The 26,449-nt window shown below is 38.4% G+C and overlaps 1 pseudogene across 1 annotated transcript in view; it reads left to right on the plus strand.

Moving 5' to 3' along the window:
- The first annotated feature begins 19,204 nt into the window (after positions 1-19,204).
- The window catches only part of LOC308266071 (cytochrome b-c1 complex subunit Rieske, mitochondrial-like), a 199,927-nt pseudogene continuing 192,682 nt past the window's right edge, over positions 19,205-26,449 (plus strand). Inside the window, exon 1 of the transcript in view lies at positions 19,205-19,312. The product of the transcript in view is annotated as a cytochrome b-c1 complex subunit Rieske, mitochondrial-like (transcript). The remainder of the gene's footprint in view (positions 19,313-26,449) is intronic.

Consider the following 26,449-nt stretch of genomic DNA (forward strand, 5'->3'; position numbering starts at 1 on the left):
CCTGTAGGCATATGAAAAGCTTCAGTAAACTTCATATAATAAACTAGTTGGAAATTTGCCATAATTACAGTGACAGTCATTTTCAAATATGCTTTTTCTGTTAAAAATTTTGCAAGTATGAAGAGACAGATTATCTCTCTTAGGCTCTGCATATCTGACCCAACCATGTCAGTAAGATAAATGCTGGAAAATATTATGCCATTTGTAATAATGTTTTCAAGTGGAACAGATCCCTATGGACCATATTTTATGTGTGTTATAGATATTGGGAAAAGAAGCATTCAGGGGCCATGTTACTCAAAGTGAAGCTGTCGTTGGGTAATAGAGTACTACAGTACTTGGGTGAAATGATACAGAGAGACTTATTTCATTTTCCAGTGGGAACATTTTAAACTGACTTGCTCTTAAGAATCTAAATTTTCTAAGCAGGAGAAAAAAGCAGAAAGGCTGATAAAATCATAAATAGCTTTTCCATCATTGCTGAAACTCTAATTTTCTTGCTTATTGCTTGAGTTGATAAAACAAATAAAAGAAGGAATCTCAGAGAGAGATTTCTTTAATATGCAAAATGAATTTCAATGTACTCTCCTGCTGGTATTTTTATGGAAAATCTAACTACATGGTACACATGGAATGTAGAAATCTGCATTTAGATAGAAATATTATAAAATGCATAGTGTGGTACAAAGTCAGTCTTTTAATGGAGATGGCAAAGTGCTGCATTATACGGTTGAGTGGAAAGACAGCATGCACATAGGTTTTCACATCTTCAGTAACCAAGTGCCTGTTTTGCCCAGGAGAGAGCTATGTTATTTTGATTCTTTGACAAATATTGATGAGGCAAAAAAATACCAGATGCATAGACTTCTGCAAGTGAAACTTTGTGGCTATCTATAGGATATATTTGAAATATATGTATTTAAATATTTTTTCTACAAATGCTTTTGAGAAATAGCAAAGATGGGTTCTATTGGACAATATTACATTGGGAATTTGACTGAAATAACTTAGCAGTGTCTAATTATTATAGTAAAAAACAAAACCCACAGATCATAAATACTTTATTATATTACCATAACTGTTTTGGGGTGACCTCACAAATTTCCTAGTCCACAAGTGCATGGACATTCTATCTCTAAATGTAAAGGTAAAATAGCCTCTTTTTCACTATTCTGCATGTTTTGAGGATGAGCTAATAATTTCTATGTATAGCCATCTGGAAACTACCAATGAACATTTCTTGATGCTCTTAGAATTCAATGCTATTGTCAAGTTTGTAAAAATAGCTATTACATGAAGAAAATATGATCTAGTGTTATAGAGGTGTTTGCATTGTTAAAATAGAGGCAGTTCGGCTGGGTGTGGTGGTGTACGCTTGTAATCCCAGAATTCGGGAGGTGGAGACTGGAGGATCCCAGTTCACTGACACCCTCAAGTTGTGAGGCCCTTCACAACTTAGTGAGACCCTGTTTCAATAACTGAAATAACTAAAAAATAGGGCTAGAGGTGTAGCTTGGAGGTAGAAGCCCCTGTTTTATAATAAAATTGATTTTGGTAATTCCACTAAATTTTAATTCTATGAACCCAGGGAGTTCATAGAAGACAAAAAATGACATACACGAAGTAAAATGAACTTGTATATACCTGTGTTTTCTAAAATCTCACACACCCATAAGAAAAAATAAAGACACTGTATAATTCCCCAAGAAAAAAGAAGCATGGTAGGAGCTGACCATGGTAGTATTTTGGAAGCTGGAAAGTATCTATTCAAATTATGACTGAATAAACATCATGAAGACTGGAGAGGCCAAAGACAAAGATAGCCCCAGAGAGGTTCAGGAATTGCCTCAGGGAAGTGAGGTACAAAAGAAGGTACAATTAGGACTGGCTGAAACTGTGTGATGAGCATTTAAATAGTCAGATCTCCTTTCTTTTCATGACAGAGGCATGGTTCACTACTGCAGGAGTGATCTGATATACAAAGTTTGCTGAAAATGAGAGGATTTTACTGGAAACAGAGCAAGTGGAAGTCTTCATGTGGGAAAATGTTAATTATTGTGTTATTCATAGTAAATAACTGATAATTGTGAAATTAAAAAATTATTGAGCACATTATAAATGTACTGTTTGGATACATGGAGATAACCACCAGAAAAAAAATTACTAAAATGGCTAAAAAAAAAGGTAGAAGTCTTGGACGTACACAAATTGCAATGAGGAAGAGAAGCAGTGAATTGCTTTTATTTCTTATAAGATTGCAGGATAATTAAACTTTTAAAACCATCAGCATCAGGTTTGTAGTCGGCCTTGCTGGCTTGAGACCCTGTTTCCTAATAAATAAATAAAGGTCTGGGAGTGTAGCCCAGAGGGAGAAGGGCTTCCAGGAGCTCCAGTACCACCCAAAATATAAATGAATGAATAAATAAATAAATAAATAAATAAATAAATAAATAAAATAAAAAACCATCAGCATGAATAATGTTAAAATGGAAATAAAAAACTGATGATAATATTTAATAAAATAATGTACACATATTAAGCCTAGAATGAATGATAGAATATAATTTTGACATGTTTAGCAATAAGCATTTGTATTTAAACAAACTCTAAAGGACCTAACAAAATATTTAGTGATAGAACTATAAATGAATCTTTTCATTGTTTGAAAAGTTTATTTTCGCTAACCATTATTTTTCTCAATTTAGAGAGTATATTAACCTATTTTTAAAACCCTCTTTCTAGCCTGTTAAAATGGGACATATTCTGAGTGATTTGATTTAAATTTAAATTTACCTCTTCATTTAGCTTCAAAACAATTAAAATAAATCATGACAAGGAAGATAGTTTTAGCACAAGTATAACCATGGTTAGGGGTTACAATCATCATACAAATAAAGACATTGCTTTAACAATAGACTACACCATAGGCATGTACTAAAAATAAAAAAGTAATCAAAGAATTATGTAATTAAATGTAATAAAGTACACTGCTGGATTTTATTGTTTTATTATTGGTAAATTATGTTTATACATAATTGTAGGATTAGTTGTTACACACATACATTTGTAATTTGGTCAATTTTATTCCCCAGTACTTCCCCTTGTACAGATATTTTAATAAAGTTTAAAATAAATGAGGTAATGTAATAGGATAGCTTAAAGACAACATTTATTTTCTAATTCAGTATCTTTTGTTTTGACCAAAATATGAAAGATTATAGAACTATTGCAATGCTATTTTTTATTTTTGTTTTGTTTTATTTTTATATTTATTTATTTAGGTGGTACTGGGGTTCCTGGAGGCCCTTCTACCTCTGGGCTACACTCCCAGACCTATTTTATATTTTTATTTGGAAACAGGGACTCCTAAGCCATTGCGCTCGGTTGGCTTCGAACCTGCATAATCCTCCTGTCTCTACCTCCCAAGCGCGGGGATTACAAGCGTGTGCCACCACGCCCAGCCTGTTTTATTTATTTATTTATTTATTTATTTATTTATTTATTTTTGAGCAGTAATGGAAATTGAACACAGGAGCATTCTATCTCTGAGCTACACCCATAGCACTGTTTTATTTATTTATTTATTTATTTATTTATTTATTTATTTATTTATTTTTATTATATCATTTATTTATTTACTTTGGTACTGGTGTTTAAATCTTAAGGCATTCTACCTCTGAGCTATGCCCCTAGCCCTTTGTATTTATTTTATTTTATTATTATTTTGTGTGTATGCCTGTGTGGTGCTGCAGAAACAGGGTGTCACTAAGTTGAGGAGGGTATCATTAAGTAGCTGAGGCTGTCCATAAACCCAGATACTCCTGTCTCAGCCTCCCAAATACTGGAATTACACACATGTGCCATGACATTCAGTTTGTTTATTTTACTTTTGAAAGTATATCACTAAGTTATTGAGTGCTGGTTTCAAACTTGTGATATTCATGTCTCAGTCTCCCAGTTCTAGGGTTATAGGCATTCTCCACCATGTCCAGCTTCAATATTTTTTAGTGAACAAATATCATGGGAATATTTTTCACAGACAGCCATTTATAGTTTTGCCATTATCTCTTTTTTGGTATAACTACTTTGCTTTAATTAGCTCTTAAGTATCAAAATTCCAAATGTATCTTCTTACAAAAATCACAAGTACTTGGGGATACATTCATTTTCATTGCCTTACACTGTCTGACCAATAAAAGTAACAGAGGTCATGTGTGAGGCACATCTTGGTCTTGTCACAGAGCTCTCCTTCTCCAGGGGTTAATGGGTAAGTATGCTTTAGTTAAATTATCAAATGAATCCTACCATAGGGGCGGTCACCTGAGCAGGCACATCTTAGTACTACAGGCTAATGGCTATTACTGTACTCCGTTTCAGCTTTAAATATGACGTTCAAGCAATACTTGTTTTACTACTGTTGACAGTTATTGACTTGCAGAAGAGCTCTAGTTTTCCTGGCACTCACTCTCTATAATCAGGAAAAACAAATGGAAATCTCTTTTAATAAAATGTTATAATTATGAAAACAACAACAATGAGACTGTGTGTTTCAAAGATACATATTTTGCTCAAGGAATTCTGAAAGAACCACTAATATTGACCCACAGCATAAAAACCAGTCTTCATTACCTGGTTCTAAATTCTGTAGAAATTAATGTATCTAACAATTGTGTTAAAATGTAAAAAGAAATTCAAGGATTTTGTAGATATTTAAACCATAACCAAGATAAAAGTTATTAGAAAACTATAAAGCATATTATTAAATTAAGTGATAGAGCATCTTCATAAATCTTTGACTCAGTACATATTCCTTGGAATACTTCAAGATGGAAGGCATGACATCACCCATATATCTACCCAAAGAAAAGGAATAATAAAAATGACAGATGGACCCTTGTTTAAGAGGATATGTATTAGCAACTGAACAGTCTGCTTCCTGCTTAACTACTCAATATTCACTCTAAGAGTTCATTATATCACTCAGATTATTCACCTGAACTGTTGATCATGTTAATTATCAACACTATTTTAGTCAATTATGAGAATTTTGTTCATCTTAATTGTCATTCTGTCTTTCTTTATTAAGGAAAGAAGGATGAGCATCCATTCTTTCACTGCTCATGCTAAATAAAAACATAACATAAAAGTGCTCTGAAATTTCCTACATTACTTTAAATGTGAATAGATATTGAAATAAAAATAATAGCTATTTTTAATGAATGAATAGATTTTAGAATATTTAATTTTATATATGAACATAATATCTTCAATAACTTGCCTTTTAAATGTCTAAGTTCGTTAGTGTTAGGATGGGTCTTTACATATAATTTAATAGGGTGTTTTTAAACCAAACTCTTTAACCTTTTTCATTAAATTTTCTTTCCTGTTAACATAGAAGCTCAGTAATAATTAGGACTTAATGATTGATCATTTTCTAAGTTACTATTGGCAGGCTATGGTTGGGGACCTTCATTTTTGCTATTCATGCCTGCTCTCTGGCATATTGAATATAAACAAACTTGCTTGCTTTCTTTCTGTTTAATGGGCCGGAAGGTATTGACCTGGGCCAGTAGCCTGTTCATTTCCATGATTGATGTATTTCCACCTAAATAGTGTAGATTCTGTTAGCAGTTTGTACTGCTGTCAAGAACAGATTTAAAGGAGTCCTGGCATACCATTAATCCTTCACCTCACATTTCGGATTATATTAACATAGTGAAAATCACTATAATGGAGAAAAATAACATTTGTTTACAACTCTATACTCAAGATGAATTCTAAGTAGCCTGGTATTATTTAAAATATATATTTATTATTTTATTTTAAAAATTAGTCAATAAACATATGTTAGACATCTATGAGGAATCCATGGAAATTAAGAACGTTTCTCGTAAACATTAAACAATCTTTAAAAATCTCCACTTTGTCATAGTTTAGAACTGTCATGTAAGCCACAGGAGCCATAAATATTTTGGTTTTATTTTGTCTTAAGCATGGCAGGTATACTACTAAATCTATTTTTAAATTATGATGCTGCTCGCTCTCTATGTGATTGATTGGAGTAGAAGAGGCTCTGAAGGCAGATAGACCAGCTAGGAGACTATTACTGTGTTCCAAGTGAGAGGTGGAAGGCAATGCTGAAAAATGAGAGGTATTGACCTGGCCAGCAGCTGCAAAGGAGCAGAGACATGATTGGATGAAAGAAAGTTTGGAATAATGAAGCTAGTACCTAAAAATAAAAAGATTGTTTGCCCATGAGTTTATGTGGATGAAGCAGGGGCAGGGGTTAGAAGGGGAAGATTGAGAAAAGAGATGTTAAAAAGACTCTAATCACATTATTTGGGGCAGCTGAAGGAAGAATGATACTCAACAGAGACCACATGAAATTTTACCAGTGTCTACCAGTTGTTTTTAAGAATATAAGTATGCCCTTTTTTTTCCTAAAAGCATACACAGTACAAAAAATATGTCAACATTTAGGATTTATAACTTTGTGCCAGGAATTATGCAGAACTAAGAATCCTTTTCAAGAACTTATATTCAAACAGCCAAATATTGGTAAATTTTAATTGTGACACAAAATATTAAGAAACTCACAGACCCTGCAGTAGAAATACCAAACATATTTATATACATTTTCTCTTTCTGTATTGTCAGTGCCTTCATTACCTATAAGTAATTTATAAAATAATTATTTCCAATATAGTTTAAAAGAAACAAATACAGTGTCTCAATAGTGTAAAAAATTAAAAAATAAATAACGAGGAGGAATGATATTCCAAATTATTACAGCCCATTCAATATTTAATGTACCCCAAATATTAAAATACTCTGTTTTGTGTACTTTGATCTGCAATGGTTTCCCTTAATTAATTTTTTTTTCCAATTTCTTAAAAGTATTACTGTTTTGTAGTGACAAAATAACAGTATATTTTGTTGGGATGTAAGAACATACCTGAAAGAAATGTCATAAGAGGCTAGGCGAGTAATTACATAAAATCTCTAAGTCTCAATCAGAAAAGACTTTAAAGAGGCCATACATTATAGTCTGAACATTCTGATGGGTTGGGTTATTTTGCTATAGTGCTGTAAATGTTTCAGTTGTTAGGTTTGATTTTCATATATTTTTACAACCCAGTACAATTAAGAGCATAGACATGATACTTTTAAAAAAATAAAAGCAAAAAAATAGATTGCAGGCACCTCCAGTGTAACCGCCTTTTAAAAAATGTATTAAGTGCTTTAAACATTATCTTATGATTATAGCTAATTGTGCTATTCCTTTTTCTTCTTCATTAAATGTCTGCCACCTCAATAATCTGCTACTGATGTTTTTATTAAAAGAAATCATTCTCTTATTTCTAACACATTTTCTTTCAAATGAAAGAAATGCTTCTTTTCAAATATTTCTATGACTATAATAACCAGAAATTTTCTGAGTCAATAATTTTATTAAATAAAAAGATCAGGCTTTTACTATAGAGAAGGAGCATATTAACACATGCCTATGCAAAGAGGTGTTTAAAAAATGACCACCCTGAAAAAGACTGCTATAGCAAAGCAGATAAATATTTAAATATTTAATCCTAAGCCAGAGACATGGTTTCCTCTATACTAAAATATATGCTGTTTCATATGCAATTAAAATGATAGTGGCTTATGAAAACACAGTGAGTGTTGACCATCCAAAAATTCTCCATATATCTCCTGATGTCTCAAACATTAAGCAACTTTCAACCAGACAAAAGTAGTGTATTATATAGATGAAGGTTATTTTAACAAGTGGCAACCTATATAAAGGAGTGTATACATACTTAGTATAAAATCCCATGAATTTTGTAAACTGCAACTATAACCTATACTCTTACTAAGATATAGAACATTTTATTCATGCCAGAAAGAGCCTTTATAATAACTTTAAATTGAATACTTTAAAAAATAGAATTGCTAAATTTGAATTGTAAAAGAGACAATTATATACCATATGCAAGACAAAATTACCATATCTAGAAGTTTAAAATAATCAAGTTGGTAAAGAAAGACATAAGAAGTTAATAGAATAAAACAAAATGAAGTATCCAAAATTAACAGCATTAAACTTTAAATACTAAGTTCTGGTATCTAGAGAAGAAATGAATGCTCCAGTTTCCCTTCAAACATTTATACAGCTATAATAATCAGAAATATTATGGTTCAAAAATGTTAATAAATAATTTTTTTCATTTACCCTAGTAATAACACAGGCCTATGCAAATAGGTATTAAAGAGAATGACCACTTTGAAAAAAATTATCTTATTTTATTTTTTGGTATTGGGATTTAACTATGGGGTATTCTACTTCTAATCTATACCTCCAGCCCTATTTTACTTTTTATTTTTAAACAGAGTCTCACTAAGTTTCTGAGGCTGGCCTGGAACATATGTCTCTCCTGTCTCTGCTTCCCAAATATTTTAAACTTGTTTAAGCATTTCATACTTCTAGGTTTCATAGTTCAGTCTTATGCATGCAACAAACATATGCCTTTTTTATAACTCAAATTTGATAAATTTTTAGTATCATGCTAAACATTTATCAATGCATAGTACACCCAACGATCCTATCTTTCATCACAGAATTATCTAGCCCCTCAAATACACACCATGCTTTCGAGTCAGTCTCAGTCAAAAAAATTTTTTTTCAGATATATTGAGGTTTATTTAGGAAAGTAGCAAATGCACATTCAGGAAGAATGTGGGCCATTTAAGAAAAAGAAAGAGAGAGAGCTACGTTTTAATACTGCAGAATTCAGGGACTATCAAGATGGCGGCCACCAAAACGGACATGCATTCTTCAGAGAAGCCCTGGACACCAGATTTTGGTTTAATATCTGATTGGGACAACTTAAGGAGACATTTCCAGCCATGACTTTCTATCTAAAATTCAGGAGAGAGAGTGGATAACAGCAGAATTAGAAGCAAGATGACAAGGAGGCACCCGCCAAGCAAGAAAAGTGATTTTTGGAAGAACATCCCAGAAGGGATTAGAGAAAAGACTGCTTCAGCCGTGCATGCTGGGGACTCTTAACAACATATCTCGTAAAAAAAAATGATCCAGATGTGGTGGAGGGAGCCCAGCCATGCCGGCTGGAAGCCGAGCCAGGCGTCCTGGGGAACTCAGCGTGCCTGGCTGCCACGCCCCTCTATGCTGGGCTGGGGTTTGTTTTGCACTGGGAACAGCAGATCCTACTCTATGCAGTGAGGCTGTGGCCACCACTCTTGGAGGGGAGATAAAATTCATTGCTGCTGAGTACTCGATCCCACAACCTCTTCAAAACACATATACTGTTTTCTCTTATTAAAAAAATATATTGGAGAGGGGTCAAGATGGCAGCAGTGGCAGCCAGGACTCAGTATATGCAGACAAATCCTATACAATTCACCTGGAACTTTGGGGGAAAAAAATCCCCGGAAAGGGGACTGCTCCTGCCGCACATGCTTAAGAATTCTGGACATCATATCATGTAAGGAAGGATCTCAGTGGAGAATCAGGAGAAAGGTGGTGGCAGTGGCTGCAGTGGAGGAGGAAGAGGAGGCTAGTATTTGGGAGAGCAGAGATCTGATCCAACCCACCCAGATCTTCTGAAGAAATTGCCCCAAAGGTAGAATGTTACTGCTGCACATGCTCAGGAATTCACATGCAGTGTGGGAAAAGTGTTTGGGAGAGAATAGAGATGGTGGAGGCAGTGGCAATGGCAGCAGCCAATATTCAGGAGAGGCAGAGATCTGTTTCAATCCACCTTGATCTTTTGAAGAAATCGCCTCAAATGTAGAACGCTACCACCTCACACACTCAAGAATTTGGGACAACGTGCTGTGTGAATAAGATGCTGGGAAGAGAACCAAAATGGCTGTGGCAGTGGCAGCAGTGGTCAGTATTTGGTAGAGGCAGAGATTCAATCCAATCCACCTCACAATTTTAAAGACATATCCTCAAAGGTATACTGCTACTGCCACACATGCGCAGGAATTCTGGAAAAAAAAATGTGTGGAAAAGGTGTTCAGGAGAGAACTGAGATGGGAGTGGCAGCAGTGGTGGTGGTGGTGACCAGAATTTGGAGAGGCAGACAGATCCAGTCCAGTCCACTTTGAAATTTTGAGGAAATCTCCCCAAAAGTAGACTGCTCCTGCCACACAGGCTCGGGAATTCTGGACAATATGCTATGTGGTAAATGGGTTTGGGGGTTTCAGGGGGAGCCCTGCATAGCCAGGATGGGCCCCCACACTGCCTGTTCTTGGAGTCATCAGCCTTCATTGCCACCGCACTCCTCTGTGCAGAGCAGGAGGCCAGGGTGCATGTGAAGCAGCAGAGCCTGCTCTCTGAAGTGAAGCTGTGGACCTCTGCCTTTGGAGGAAAGGCAAAATTCATGTCCAATAGGTATTTGGGGTCCCAGCTTTCTCAAAAGACATGTAATCCTCTCTCATATTAAAAAAATAAATCAAAGAATGCTGGGTGTGGTGGCGCACGCTTGTAACCCCTGCACTTGGGAGGCGGAGACAGGAGGATGGCACAGGTTTGAGGCCAGTCTCCCTGGCTTAAGAGACCCTGTTTCCAAATAAAAATACATAAAAAATAGGTCTCCAGGAGTGTAGCCTGGAGGTATAAGTGTTTCCAGGAACCGCAGTACCACCACCACCAAAAAAAAAAGGGAACATCTGTAGACGACTTGCACATAGTGACAGAGATCAGAGCCAAGTGCATAGCAAGGCCGTTTCTGGGGCCTCCGAGGCCAGAATAGGAGCCTGCAGAGCAGCTAGGCCAGTGCCAGTGCCAGTGAGGCCTGGATCAGAGCCTACCATGAGGCAAGGCCAGTGCTGGGGCCTTCGAGGCCAGCATCAGTGCCTACCATGAGCCAAGGCCGGTGCTGGAGCCAGCGAGGCCAGGATCAGAGTCTGCCGGGTGGCCAGGCCAGTACCTGGGCCTTCAAAAGTGGGATCGGAACTTGCAATGTGGCACACAGAGATATATCACAGAAAATAAAAAATCAGATGCTTCCCCTAATATGCAAAAAATAGAATGAAATGGGAAATAGGAGGAAATCTAGTTGAAGAAAGGGCCCTATGGGGGAGCAATTAAGGTGATCAATCAGAGGGAATGGAATAGGGGAAGATAGAATCTCTTTAAAACATATGATGTATGTAAACAAATATATCAAAGTTAATCACTAAATCAAGCATGGAATTGAGGGAGAGGGAGGGAGGTGGATGGGGATTGGATAAAGGCTAACTGGATGATGTGTGCTTGGATATCTTCACAAGTCTTGTATTTCATTTTGATGTTTGACTACAATGCACCAATAAAAATATATTACAAAAAAGAATGCAGAATTCTTCCTTTATAGAAAACTTTCATGAGAGGTGGACAGGAGGTATATGATAATTGACCTCCTATAATCATTAGATAACTTAGGGTATTCTTTCTCCTGACCTGCACTGTACAATTCCTCTGTTAAGAGGATTCAAAATCTACCATCTTGTATTCCATTAAGATGTATGACTACAGTAAAAAAGAAGATTCAAAATGTAGACCATAGAACAATTAGGAAAAGTTTTTTTGTGTGTGTAGCATCCCAGCTTTTTAATTTTTTTCTCTTGAAACAGGGTCTCTCTAGGTTGGTAAGGGTATCAATACTTGCTGAGGCTGCCCTCAAGCCTGTGATACTGATCATCTCCTGTCTCAGCAGCATCCAAAGTACTGAGATTACAGGCATGCCTCAACACATTTGGCAGAAAATATATTTTAAGAAAACACTATAGCAGAAGAAACAAACAGAAGTCCAGATGAGAAGGAATGCAAAAAAAGCATTAATTAAGAACAAATAAAGACAGACTTCCCAGAGCTATAGAAATGTGTCTCTGTACATTAAAAACTGCCTCTAGGTACAGAAAAGATAACTAATAAATGAAAAATAAGCCACACTCCCAAGGTTAATTTTGTCTGTAAATATATGATCACAGTAAAGATTAGTAGTAAGACATTTTATTTATATATTAAGAACTAATTTCAACAAAAATGAAAAAAATCAACATACAAAAAGAGCCTTTAAAAGTTTTAGAAGGGGAATAATGTGGGTGAACTGATCTAGCAGATAATAAGACATAAAATAAGACAAGGTTAGAGTAATTAAAGCAATTAGATAAAGCTACACAAAAGGGAAAAATTAGTGAGATTAAATAGTAATAAGGACCTTAACAATTTGGTACATGATAAAGATGGGATTTTCAAGCAGTATGAAAATTTGGAATTGCTTAGTAAGATACTCTGGAGCTCCCAAAGTCATACAGGATGGTGATGGGCACTTGACACTTCCCCAACCCCTGCACTCACAGATGTGTACCAATCCTATGCAGTAGCAGATATTCCCCAAGTCCCCACTCAGTCCACACAGCCACAGATATGTACATAGTTATGCAAGCATTACTGGGCAATATGCAATATGCCTGTGCTTGCCATGCTAGCATGGATGTATGCCATTTTGTGTGGAATTCTATACAAGCAATCAGTTTGGAGAATAAAACTGCTGTTTCTTCTCCTCCTGATAGTGACTCTGCATTTTTTATTTTCTCTGGGGATCTTGCCACTGAAACCTCCCCTCCACTCCAAGCTGGCTCCTGATCCAATTGGCATAAATGACAGGATGAGGTGAGTGGTCCCAGTGTTCCCCCAGAGGATACGCCCCTGGAGGAAGAACCCAGGATGAGAGAGATATGGCCCCAGGTTCCATGTGTTTCCCAATGGCAGACTATCTGGTGGTATAGGCCTCACTGGGTGATTGGGATGTTGTGCATCTCCCACTGAATGAGGTCCAGTGATCACTAAAAGCACTGGAAGCCAAACATTTTGTCAGCACACCAAGAGGCAGTTGAATGGGTGGCCTGGATGTTCCTGGCAGTGGTACAACAGGCCAGCTGTAACCTTCAAGAGCTGACACAAGAGTCTGCCAGCTGTGGTGACAGGAAAACATTCATAACAAGTGGCCACCTTGCAGAAAATAGAGATAGAGAAGTCTTGGATTCTCTTGGAAGGGGGTCACAGAACTCTAGCAATCTACCTGCCACACTACCATTACTCAATATATGCCTATGGAATTATGTGATTTGACATATAAGTAGATTTGACTATAAGTAGAATATAGGGGAAATGGTTTCTATATGGCTGTTCTACCTGTGGAATGATGGGGCCAATAATACTGAGTTGAACTCAATTTAAAGGACCCAGTTGGCTAGTATAACAATTGTGTTTTCCTTGTGGCAGTAGCTGTAGAATGTTGATACATGCTTGTAATCCCAGCATTTGGGAGGCTGAGACAGGGGAATCCCAGTTTGTAGTCAGCTTCAGCTATTACTTAGTGAGGTCTTTTGCAACTTATTGAGACCTTGTTTCAAATAAAGAATAAAAATATAAAGCTGGGGATGTATCTCAGAGGTAGAATGCCCCTGGGTTCCATCTATAGTAACACACACACACACACACACACACACACACACACACACAAAAGGATGTGGCTGTGACCAATGCACAAGCCAGGAATCAAACTTGGATTAATTGGCTCCTGGCCATAATCTACATGGTTTTGAATAACATTGTTGAGTTCCCAAAGACTTTGAGTAAATAGTTTACCTATTTAGACTTAGTGCAGATTAAACAAAAGTTGGAGATGTGAATGATGTTTGAATCCCCATATAGTAGCCCAGGCAAAAAGCCCATCTAGAAGATCTTATCCTAGTGGTTGACCCCAGGACACTTTTGGTGCCCTGGTCACCCTCCTGCCCCCAGATGTAGATAATCCCATGTATTTAGTGATGGCCACTTTGTCCCAAATGGGAGAAGTGGAAACACGCTAGCAGGGGAGCACCACCCAAGTTCAAGTCATAGTGGGAAGAAGGGCTATCCAGGAGACTCAGCCTCCAAGTTGCAGAAGAACAAGGTGGGAGTCTAAGGCCCGGTGAAAGTCAGCCACAGACAGATGTGTTTTGACTTATTTGTGGCTGAGCTGACAGTGGATAAAATAGAACACCAGCCAACAGAGTCTCTTGTTTTCTAGTAGCAGCTTCAGCAAAACCAAAGCTACATTCTTTTACCTCTGAAAAAAGACCCACTGAATAGCTAGAAAGATAGATAAGGCTGACTTTCTTCCAGATTAAGGACTCAGCCAGGGTACCTGGTTGGTGGAGGAATTGGCTGACCCGAGGCTACATGTGGAATTGACTACTTATTGGTCCCCCTACAATGTATGATGTTTTCTGGCACTAGTTGATACAGGAGCTGACAAAGCTTTTCTCTTTGGCAACCTACAAAAGTATACCACAGCTAAGGATGCCATAGAGGATTATGGAGCTGTCTCATTATAGTTTCATATGCTCCAGTGACTTTGGGCATTAGAGATTTTTCTGTTAAGCACTATGACTGACATGTAAGTACCCCTGATAGCTGAGCACATCTTGGGGGTGGACTTATTATAGATATTGACTGTGCAGACAACTATCAGAGAGTTCTGGCTATGAGTGTATGTGATAAGATAATCACTAGAGAATATTCCCATCATGCTACCTTAGAACTCCTCCAAGCCAAAACGATTGTAAATGTACAGCAGTACAATCTACCGGGAGTGGGGAGGAGAACATTAAATAAACAATACTGAAGCTAGAAGAGGAAAGAATAATCTGTCCAACTCATAGCCCATTCAGTTCTCCCTTGTGGCCAGTACAAAAATCTGATGGCTCCTGGTACATGACAATGTACTATCAAGAACTAAATAAAGTGCCACCACTTTGCTTTCAGCAGTACTCAACATTTCAGAGTTGATAGATCATCTGTTGCATGAACTGTGACAGTTCCATTATGGTGTAAACTTGGAAAATGTCTTTTCCTTCATTGGCATTATTCTGTAAAGTCAAGGTCATTTTGCTTTTACCTGGGAAGGGTGCTGATGGACCTTACTAGTATTGCCCCAGGGATATCTGAACAGTCCTACTGTCGCGTCCCTCGACCAGCGATTAAGACACACATGAAGCTCTTCTTGCAAGCCGTTTATTCAGGATACTCGTAATAACGGAATGGCGAAGATCTGCCTCGCGCAGGGCATTATAAACATTAACTCCCCCAATCACTTCTTGCCACATCTCACTCACTCACTGGCTCATGCTCGTCAGGTCACCACCACGTCATGTGTTACGCAACCCTAGCCTCCAAATATGGAGTTGCTTCCTGCACAGCCATGTGCCTAATCAAGCTCAGAGGCAGGAAGCCGGCGCCATCTTTCAATGGCGGCTCACCACAATTCCCCCTTTTTGTTTTTATAGGCAACAGGTAAGAGCAGAGGTTTGACCCCTATTAATCACTGGCACCTTTTTCTAGGGACGGGTACTTGGGTGCCTAACCCGTGTGCAGTCAAGCGTACTCTTCCTGAGGACCAAACTTGTGCCCTCAGCTGCAGTGCTTTGCCTTGCAACCTGAGCCATTATGCCTTAGCTGCCGCGAGCCAGGCTTGGGGTGATTGTCCTGCCTCGATAGCCACACAGGCCTGTATAAACATGGCTGTATTATGATTAAAACTTTGGCGAAGACGAGCAATGCACCAAACACAAAACAACACAGCCACAACCAATAATCCCATCAAGGCCCCCAATCCAGCCCATTCCTTTAAATGATTCATGGCACGAGTTATCCAAGATGACAGTCCTTCAGCCAAACTGATGTCCACATGAGTCGAGTTGACGGTGACCACGGCAGTGCGTAATCTCTCTAGTTGGGTTTCAAATTCTCCCGTCCAGTTGCCTAAAAGATAAATTGACAACTCCCAAGATAGGTTAGCGGCTTTTGTAAAGTTTTCATATTGAACGCTGGTAACACAGAGACCAGGATATCTCCATTCACATCCAAGCTGAGCAAGCTGCCATAATACCTCAATTTGTTCTTGTACTAAATCAGTGCGCTGATTGACTACCATAAGGCCGCCTTTAAGTTGACTATTCAGCGTTGTTTGAGTATCTAAGGCCTGCGCCATAGTGGAGGACATATTAATTAAAGTCTCCGCTGTCTGTACTGTCTGAGTTAAGGCAATTGCAGCTGCAGTGCCCGCAGCAGCAGCGGCAGCAATCGCGGCTACAATGGCAGCTGTGATGCCAAAATGTCGTTTAGGCCTAAATAAAACCATGGAATTGGGAGCATCCACTGGGACTGGAACCCAGCAAGGAATTCGAGCAATCATAGCACGAGAAAAACTTCTATTATTCCAGCACAAACTATTACAAAAGGAAAAGCTCTAACGGGAGGTAGGGTAGATTAATTTTCTTACCAGAAATGCCGATAGAATTCCCCATCTCCATTCCATCTGAACCGAGATTCCTCAGATTTCTGTTCTTTGAGTAATTCAAGGGCGGTTTGCCCTTCCTTAATAGCATCGTGATATTTTTGATCTTCTAAACAACCTCTGACCAATTTCCAAATAGGTAGAACACAGGGATTAAGGCTTTTCTGTTGCTTGGCATATTCAAGATCTCGACCAAGCTTTTCCCAACTAGGAACTGTCAGGTTATCTGAGACAGCAAACCATGGAGCGGCGCTGTCACAATCATTTAAAAATTTCTCTAAAGTAGACTCTCTAAATTCTAAACTTCTAGAATAAAGTAGCTCCTGGAGAGCCAAAAAAAATTGGATGAGACTGCGAAGCCCCCATTCCAAAACTAAGCTCAAAATGAAATTCAAAAATGGTCCGCCTTGATCGCGGCTTTACCTTCGCGTTCCCGCGTCTGCTTTGACCCCAACTCCACTTTCACTTTTTCGCGTCTGCTTTAACCGCAACTCCACTTTCACTTTCCCGCGTCTGCTTGACCACGGCTCTACTTCCACTTTCCCGCGTCTGCTTTGATTGCAGCTCTACTGTCACTTTCCCCGTCTGCTTTGATCGCAGCTCTACTGTCACTTTCCCGTCTGCTTTGATAGCAGCTCTACTGTCACTTTCCCGTCTGCTTTGATCGCAGCTCTACTGGATTTGCTCTCCCCTTATCCACAGGTGAGAGCGGTTACCCGCATTTTTTGCGGACCCCCCAACTTACCAGGGGACTTACCGGTGCACCTTCCCTGACGACAGCAAGTTCTGAGCTTCACGCACGGGAGCTGTTTTTTCTCCGTACGGGCCACCAGTTGTCGCGTCCCTCGACCAGCGATTAAGACACACACAAAGCTCTTCTTGCAAGCCGTTTATTCAGGATACTCGTAATAACGGAATGGCGAAGATCTGCCTCACGCAGGGCATTATAAACATTAACTCCCCTAATCACTTCTTGCCACATCTCACTCACTCACTGGCTCACGCTCGTCAGGTCACCACCACGTCATGTGTTACGCAACCCTAGCCTCCAAATATGGAGTTGCTTCCTGCACAGCCATGTGCCTAATCAAGCTCAGAGGCAGGAAGCCAGCACCATCTTTCAATGGCGGCTCACCACATCCTACCTCACATCATGGTCTGGTGGTACAGGATCTGGCCACTTCATGGAAGCCTGAGGCTGTCTGGTTCTACCGTCACATTGATGACATTATGCCAAGCTCTTATTTTGTTTAGATTTAGCAGTTCTAGCAGCCTCTGAGCTGCTTTTCAGGAATGGGAGTATGCCATCAATGAGGACAAGGTCCGGGAACCTGGGTATTCTATAAAATTCTTGGGAGTTTTCTGGTATGGTGGACAAAGGTGACATCTGAAGCAGTGATTGATAAGATACAAGTCTATCCTAAACCAGAAATAGTGATAGTTACAAATGTATTGGGGTCTTTTATGGTTTTGGTGAACAATTATGTCCAACTTAGCTGTACCTGTGTGCCCGTCCCTTATACCACCTTGTCTTTAAAGTGATAACATAGGATTGGACCATTGACATGTAAACTGCATTTACTGCCACCAAAAGGGTGATAGCATAGTCACAAACTCTGCGGGTAGTAGACCTTGCCCTTTCTTTCCTACTAATAGTCCAAATGAATGATACAGTTTTGCATGGGGGCCATGGAAGAAGAAAGGTACTAGGAATACCCAATTGGAGTTTGACCACAATTATGGAATGGGGCAGAGGGACAATACTATCTCAATGAGAGTAACAGTCACACATACTGCCCTCTTAGCTTGTGAATCCATTATAAATACTGGGTCAATTATAGTGCAGACTATCTTCCCTATTGAAGGTTGGCTGAGGTCCTGGACTCAGACTCTTTAGATAGGGATATTCCAAATTCCCACTCTGACCAAGTGGAGTGCATATTTAGAGTAATGAATATGGTTTCTAGTAACTCTTTTTCTGACCAGTTACATACATTGCTGTTCCGAGCTACAAGCCCCCTTGGTACCCATGGAAGTGTAAAGTGCCTCATGTTTTTATGTTGAAGGGGAAGCTTTATTCAGGCCAGTATATTTCTGAGTGACATCCTCCTTGGAACCCACAGAAGTGGGAGATATCCCCAAACTTTTTGAGAATAAAAAGCTCCTATACCCCTATACTTATGGAAACATGGCATACTGATTGTTTCTTTCACTGGCAGTCACCCACATGGGTGACTGTGATCTTACAACTCACCATAAAGTCTTTTTGGTATGAGACTGGTGCCAGATGCTCAAGCCAATGAGCCAAGCTTGGGGTGGTTTGGTTAGTTCTAATGGAAGAGACTGGGATCTTGCATGTCTATAGAGAAAGATGGGAATTTTATCATGGACTCCAATGGGAAACACTAGATTGGCTAATTGGGCATTGCCCATTGTGGAGTAAAAATATGTCAGAGGACCTGTGGAAATAGGACCTCTTGGAAAGAGCTACTATACATCGTGTCCAGAAAGTCTTTACAGGCCTCCTGAAGGATGATGATGATGATGATGATGATGATGATGATGACACTTTATCACAAGTGGGGGCCTTCCAAATCCCCACAGAGCCCTTGTCAATAGAGCCATGACTTAAAAAGAATCTAGGACACTCTGGTGCACATAACACGGGGCTATGAGCCCAAATTTGGAGACCACCTTACCCATGCTCAGGCAAAAGACACTATGAGATAGTGTCTTTTGTTTGCAGAATACCATCCACAGCAATGTAAGGTTCTGAAGACACTGAAGCAGGTTCCACCAAAGTACTCAACCTTTACAGGAATGGTAAATGTTGATACATACTGATGATTGCAGATATGGCTACAGGTTTAGGTTTTGTTTACCATGAAGTGCAGACTGATCAGAAACATACTGTAGCCACCCTTGAACATCTGTTAGTGGCTTATGGCCAGCCCTTGTTAGTGGTGAGTGACAGAGGTACCAATTTTGTAGGCCAACAAGTACAGACTTGAGCTAAGGACAATGAACTATAGTGGCAATTGCATGTTTTCTAAAGGCCCCAAGCAGCCAGAATGAGTTAACCTTTTAATGGACTACTAAAGGAGAAACTGAAAGTCTTGATCCCCCACTGGAAGAGATGGCAGGTACAAATGCAGATGGCTTTAAATGAGTAATCTCACCACACTGGAAGGATCCCTTTGATAAGATAATAACAGAAATGTCTCACATTTTCAAGGTAGCATAAAGTTTGAAAGAGTCCTGAATTTGTTCAGATGTGAGAGATGAACTCCTCTTGCTTCCTGCACCTAAATTTTTGGTCCAAGTTTGCCTAGGTGTCTAGTAGTGATCCTGATGAAGGAAGGTTTTTCAAAAGCCATGAATTGGACTCCTGGAACCATGGACCCTGAGACAAATGGGTCCTAAAACCTGGCACCCAAGGATAGCTGTTTGGTCCTGCTCAATACAGGCTATGCTTCTCCATGGGTGGAAGGCACAATTCTGAAAGATGCACAGGTCATAAGACCGTGACCTATGCATTTGTATTTGTGGAGGATGTTCTCCACCCCTTACATCTTACCCAGTGCTTCATTCTTACTATTTCTAATCTCTAGTATTTACTACTTTATAAAACTCATAGTCTCACTCTAGTCAACCCTATCTGAGATTTTACCCTATTCTTCCATTTATTCCTATACTTCCCTCCTTCCTCAACCTTCACTGTTGAATACAAGACAAACTGCTCCAGAATATACCAGCTAACACCTAGATGCTGAGAGAAATCTATAAAAAGCAACAGAGGCAAACTTCTGAAGTCATGAACAGGAGGAACAACAAGGGAGCAATGAGATCCCACTACTCCACAGTTATAGAACCTGATAACACAGAATTGCAGAGATCTCCAGAAGGTCAAAAAAGAAATGTAACTGTAGAAATAATACAGAAATTCTGATAAGAATTTAGAGAGAGTCTGAAAAAATAAAGGATGCTTTCATTGAAGTAAAGGCATCTATTCAAACTACAAACAATCGCATAGACCACATGAAGAGTAGAATCTCGCTCCTAAAAGATGATCACTCCAAAAATGAACACATAGTTTATAACATAGAAAAAACAATTGGATAGCAGGAATTAGACATTGAAGAAATATGGGCACATCTTAAAAGCTAACCTACAAAAAATTGGCATAGAGGAATAAAAGAAGATTAAAACAAGGGGCTCAACAATCTTTTCTTTATTTTTTTAAATTTTGTTGGTTGTGCTGGGGTTCCTGGTAACCCTTCTACCTCTGGGCTACACTCCCAGAACCATTTTATATTTTTTTTATTTGGAAACAGGGTCTCTTAAGCCAGCAAGGCTGGCTTCAAACCAGCACAATCCTCCTGTCTCTGCCTCCCAAGCATAGGTATTACAAGCATGCACCACCACGCCTGGCTCAACAATCTTTTCAAGACAGTAATAGCAGAAAATTTTCCAAACATACAACAAGAGATCAACACACAGGTACAAAAAACTTATAGAACTGCCTTTAGACAAGATTGTAGAAAAGGTTCCCCATGCCACATAATAGTCAATTTGACCAATGTAGTAGCCAAGGAGAGAATCTTAAAGGCAACAAAAAAAAAAAAAAAAAAAAGAGAGAGAGAGAGAAACTGACATTCAGGGAGAAAACAATTATAACACTCCAGACTTCCCAAACAAAGTCATGAAAGCCAGAAGGGCTTGGGGTAACATATTTCAAACTCAGAAAGAAAACAACTTCCAGCCCCCAATTTCCTACCTAGCAAAACTATCTCTCAAATTAAATGGGGAAATAAAAATCTTCCATGACAAACAGAAGCTGAAGGAATTTATGTCTTCAAAACCAGCACTAGAGAAAATGCTCAAGTAGATTAACTACAAAGAAGAAACAATTAATACACACCAGAACCAGAAAAACAATAATTTCCATCCAGCAGCCAACTAAGAAGAGAAAAATAAACAGTATTTCAAACAGAAGTAAAATCTCAACGTGTTAGGAATTAAAAATCATCTCTCCATAATCACACTGAATGTAAATGGCTTCAACTCCCCCCAAAAAGAAGAAATAAAGTGGCAAAATGGATTAAAAACTACAACTCATCTATATGCTGCTTGCAAGAAACACACGTCACAAGTAAATATAAGAGCAAACTTAAGGTAAAGGGCTGGAGCAAGGTAATGCATGCCAATGGAACTTGAAGACAAGAAGGAGCTATAACTATGATATCAGATAAATTAGAGTTCTATCTCAAGCCTATTAGAAGAGATAAAGAAGGTCATATTTTTACTGGCAAAAGAAAAAATCCAGCATGAGGAAATAACTATAATCAATATAATGCTCTAATCCCAGCTTTGCTGTGTCCGTTGCCGGCCTCACCCCTCGGCAGGCTCCAGTCCGAGCACCCTCTTCGCCCAGCCATTTGTCCCACATTCTCGAAAGTACATGGTGGTAGCATTCTGCCTCTGGGGTTATTACTTCAAAGGTTCCAGGTGTAATGCATCAGATCTCTGCCTCCCCTGAGTACTGGCCACTGCCATTGCCACTGCCTCCACCATTTCAAATCTTTCCCAAGCTCTTTTTCCACTCTGAATGTTGTCCAGTGTTCCTAAGCATGCGCGGCAGTAGCATTCGACATTTGGTGTAATTTCTCCAAAGAAATAAGGTTGGTAGGATCCAAGTTCTGCTTCTCCTGAATACAAGTCTCCACCGCCATCGCGGAGACCACTTCCAACACCGCCGTTCTCCTAGGTCTCCACTAAACTCTCTCCTTAGAGGTGATGCTCAAGATTCTTAACAATGTAGAGAAGAAGCAGTCCTCCTTCGTGGGGAATTTTTCCAAAAGTTCCAGTTCATTTGGATAAGTTTTGTCTGCATCTTCAGTATCTTGGCATCCGCCATGGCCTTCTTGACCCCTCTTCGATATTTTTCTTTTTCTTTTTTCTTTTTCTTTTCTTTTCCTTTTTTTTTTTAAATAAGAGAAAACAGTATGTGTGGTTTGAGGAGGTTGTGGGATCAGGCACTCAGTAGTACTCTGACCCAGGCCCGGTTTCCCCAGGGGTCCAGTGTGCTCTGCACGACTCCGCCTGGGGCCCAGAGTCCTGTAACCTGGGCCCTGGCTCTTCCAGGAGTCCAGCGTGCGTTCTGACCCCCGCCCGGGGCCCAGGGCCTTGAAATCTGGCCCCGGTTTCTCCAGGGGTCTGGCGTGCTCTGCACGATTCCACCTGGGGTCGAGTCCTGCGACCTGGGTGCCGGCTCTTCTGGGGTCCGGCGTGCCCTGCCTGACCCCCGCCTGGGACCCAGGGTCTTAGGACTGGCCCTGTTTCTCCAGGGGTCTGGCGTGCTCTGCACGACTCTGCTTGGGGCCCAGAGTCCTGCAACCTGGGCCCCGGCTCTTCCAGGAGTCCGGCATGCCCCGCCTGACCCCTGCCCAGGGCCCAGGGCCTTGCAACCAGACCCCAGTTTCCCCAGGGGTCTGGCATGCTCCTTGCGGTCCAGCCCGTGGCCCAGAGTCATGCAACCCGGGCCACTGCTCTTCCGGGCTCCGGCGTGCCCCGCCTGACGCCTTCCTAGGACCCAGGGTCTTATGACCGGGTCTGGTTTCTCCAGGGGTCTGGCATGCTCTGTGCGCGTCGGCCCGGACTTAACAGGATTTTATATTTTTAAAAAAGCCCTTAGCAGAGTGGTGAGTAATAAATAAGCATTTCACAAGTGTTACCCATCATCATCCATCTTCCTCATCTTTATTATTATTACCTTACCACAAATGAAGAAACCAGGTTTCCAAAAGACTGTTTTCTAAGATGAAAACTCCAAAATAGTCAAAATTTGAATCCAGATCTACTTCATTATTCTGTTTCAAATTGTACGATGTTATTTTTCCTTTCACATTTCAATAAGTATATTAAATGCAACTGATATTTATAAGAAATGATGAAAATATAGAATAGTATATTCCTAACATTAAGAAGTTTACATTTAGTTTGGTCTATAACATACAAATATGCATGCAATTAAATAAATTATAGACTAATATGACAAGCCAGTTTTTTATCTAGAAAAGATAAAAATAATTTTATTTAGACAAGATAGTACATAATTAATTGTATGTATTTAAAAGTCTATAATTAAAAGCAGTAGGCAAAAATGTGCCATAAAAGCACAAGGATAAATGCAGAAGCTCAGAGGGGAGAGTCATGGCTTCCAGCAGAAAAGAAGGAAGGGTCCTTTCAAGAGAAGGTTCTTCCTTAGGAAGAACCATTTGCTATCTCTTCAATTTGCATATACTTTCTCAGTTCCCATATCAACATGGCTTCAAGATCAGTCTTCTACAATTCTACAATCAGCAGGCTACTTTGTTATTCCTATACCTCTTCCAGCGTGCTAAACAGTTTAGAGTTTCTATACTTACTCTGTAGATGATAAAATATTCCAGTTATCTCAATGCACTTTCATTCTATTTGTATTAGTATTAGTGGGAATTCTAATTGTTATCAGATATAGCTAGTAAAAATCTTTTGGTTGAGATAAGTTAGCAAATACAAAGTAAAGGATATTTAATGCAAGGTAAATTAGAAAATATACAGGGAGCTTCAGGCAAGATTTCTGGTTTAACTTTTGTTATCATGATCTGTTGAATATAATACAAGCCAAAGGGCTTTCTTCAGTAAGTATTTAATGTGGCTCTATCTTATCTTTTGTGTTATCTTTTATTTGTGTTACTATTTCTTTCAGTATCCAATCCCTTACATCTCCAAGAGCCCTGATTGTTACCAATACTAGGACTTTTCTCATGTAATCCCACTGAAAGGTAAGGCGAATCTTTCTCCTCTTAATCAAACCAGATTTGATTCAGAAAAATCACACCCTTCCACCAGTAGTCTTTCACAACTTGTGCAAAAACTGGTCACATGTTTCAACATTCTTTTAACTTTTACTGTTTATACAATACAACTTAGCATTGTAATAGATACCTTTAGGATCTGATTATTTAAACATTCATGTCTTTTCTATCAGCAAACATTTAAATTGAACTTAAATTATTTAAATTATAATATATAAACCTAGGAAACTTGGGCTGTATAACAAAAACGCAGTTTTTAGTCATTTAATTATTTTTATCTAAAAGGGCACAAAATATTGATTAATATTTTGAATGAAGGAACATCATAAGTATTGCTCAATTTATCTGTAATAGTACAGGTAAAAATCATTATGCATCATTAAATAACACCATATGCATTATCTTGCTCAGATAATGTGGTCAGTTAAAAAGTTACATTCATTCACTAACTTTTTAACTTAAAATAATTATTGATAATCAGGAACCAACATTGAGTAAAACATTATAGATAGAACTAAAGCTTAATTTATAATTCAACAAGAAAATCTAAAAGAAATTATAAGAAAATTGCAGACTTATATTCACAGATCAGCATGGCATATACACAGAATGAGGATGAAAATGAGATAATAAAAAGAAAGAAAATTGCCAGGCATGTTAGTGCACCCTTGTAATCTCAGCATTTGGGAGATGGAAACCAGAGGATTGTGGTTCGAGGACAGCTTGAGCTACTTAGCGAGGCCATTTGCAACTCAGTGAGACCCTGTTTCAAAAAATAAAAAGAGTAAAAAAAAATAGGACTGGAAGTGTAGCTCAGACATAGAATGCCCCAGGGTTTCATCCCCAGTTTGATGAGAGAGAGAGAGAGAGAGAGAGAGAGAGAGAGAGAGAGAGAGAGAGAGAGATAATAGCTCATCATACTCTAACAGTACAGAATGAGCAGATTTTGTTTCATTTGGTAAATATCTGATTTTGACAAAGAACAAGATAAATTAATTATCCATTCAATTGATGCTAGGGCATGTCTAAGAGGAAGATATATTCAAATGTTGCATGTTTATGAAGTTATAACTTTTCTACTTGAAATTTTCTCTATTTGATGATTCTCATTTTTAAAGACAACTTTCATTTGTTTAAAAGTATGTGTAGTAACAAAGTTAAATATTTCCTCTCCAATGTATACACCTTTCCCCAGCTTATATAAGTATATACAAGATTATAGGTACACTTCATATCTCACACAAACCCTTTTGACAGAAGATCATATATATATTTTTAAATATATATATATATATAATTCTAGCATATAAAATTCTATATCCTGTGTTTTTAAATGACTTTAAAATTTTCTTTGGCTTGGCCTCATAACATCAAATTTCAATCTTTCTACTCAAGCTTTCACCTTAACTCAAGTAATGTGTGGTGGTGGTGGTGGTGGTGGTAGTGGTGTGTGTGTGTGTGTGTTGTGTGTGTGTGTGTGTGTGTGTGTGACTGGTTTAGTTTAATGGGTTGGACACAGTGAACAGATGGATGAATTTTTCACTTTTTATGTGATTTTCTGTTATGATGGTATGACATTAGTGTTATAATTGTCCAATAATTTTTAAAGATAATTTTAAAACTAAATTTAAATGTTAAATTTACTTTTTAAAGCACACAAAAATACATACATGAACAAAAATGACATAAAATCATTTATTTTCTCAGATATCCAAACAGTATTAATATACTGTCTGTATATGTGTGTTTTTGGACATTTGCCTTAGTGTTATTTTTCTTCATTATATTGATTTTCTTGAGAATAGTACACTTGTTTTTTTTAAAATTTTTTTTAATATTTATGTCACAACTCTCAATACCCTGCTGAGTGCATTCTGAAGACCTAATCAATGTTAAAACCAGATATAATAAACTCACAAGGCATTCAAATCGACAATTCATTTCCTCTTTAACTTTTGGGTTAATAATACTAGTCATTTTATATCTATGGATGTCCTGAGCTTTTAATATTTCTGAGTGAATAGTTGTGTTTACTTTCTCTCTTTTCAGTGCCTGAATAAATTTTTTTGGTGTTTTTATTCCTGGCTTTTATTTTTTTAATATGGCTATAACGTACTCATATCACTTTAATTCAAAAATATATTTTTTGAGGTTACTATATAAAATATTCAAATCATGGGGCTTTAATAAAGTTTATATGTATTTATCAGTGCTACAGAAAATGAATCATTCTCATCAAGG

Source organism: Muscardinus avellanarius, assembly GCF_963383645.1.
Source record: "Muscardinus avellanarius genome assembly, chromosome: 8".
Classification (NCBI taxonomy): Eukaryota; Metazoa; Chordata; class Mammalia; order Rodentia; family Gliridae; genus Muscardinus; species Muscardinus avellanarius.